This window comes from Nannospalax galili, unplaced genomic scaffold, assembly GCF_000622305.1.
Source record: "Nannospalax galili isolate Female #2095 unplaced genomic scaffold, S.galili_v1.0 scaffold105, whole genome shotgun sequence".
Taxonomy (NCBI): Eukaryota; Metazoa; Chordata; class Mammalia; order Rodentia; family Spalacidae; genus Nannospalax; species Nannospalax galili.
This window is the reverse complement of record NW_008354502.1, coordinates 886723-887588: the sequence shown is the minus strand read 5'-3', so window position 1 is coordinate 887588 and position 866 is coordinate 886723.

Here is an 866-nt window from a genome sequence, read left to right as displayed (position 1 = left end):
TCAATAAAGGTATAATTATGGAAAAGTAAGCTATATCAAGATTGTAAACAAAAATAAAAATGACAGGATTCAATACTCATCTTTCATTAATAACTTTAAATATTAATGGACTGAACTCCCCAGTCAAAAGACACAGACTATGTGAATGGACTAAGAAATAAAACCCACCTTTCTGTTGTCTGCAAGAAACTCATCTCACTTTAGGACAGACACTATCTTAAAGTGAAAGGATAGAAAAAATATACCAAGCAAATGGCACTAAGAAAAAAGCAGGTGTAGCAATCCTAATATCTGACAAAATAGACTTTAAACGGAAACTAACGAGAAAAGACAAAGAAGGCCACTTCATTCTGACCAAAGGAACAATGATATGAATCAAGAAGACATTACAATCACGAACATATATTCACCAAACTCTGGTGCACCCAACTTCATAAAACCAATACTAAAGGACTTTAAGACCCAGATTAACCCCAACTCATTAACAGTAGGGGACTTCAATACCCCACTGTCTCCATTGGATAAGTCAAGAAGGCAGAGACTTAGCAGAGAGACATCTGAATTAAACAATACCATATATCAAATGGACTTAACAGACATCTACCGAGTATTCCACCAAGCACCAAAGGACATACTTTCTACTCAGCACCCCATGGAACCTTCTCCAAAATCAACCATATACTGGGGCACAAAACAAACCTCAACAAATACAAAAATATTGAAATAATTCCATGCATTCTATCAGACAACAATGCAATAAAGCTTACAATCAGCACTGGAAGAAGCCTTAATCACCACATGAACACATGAGATTAAACAACACACTCCTAAATGATGAATGGGTCAAAAGAGAAATTAAGAAAGAA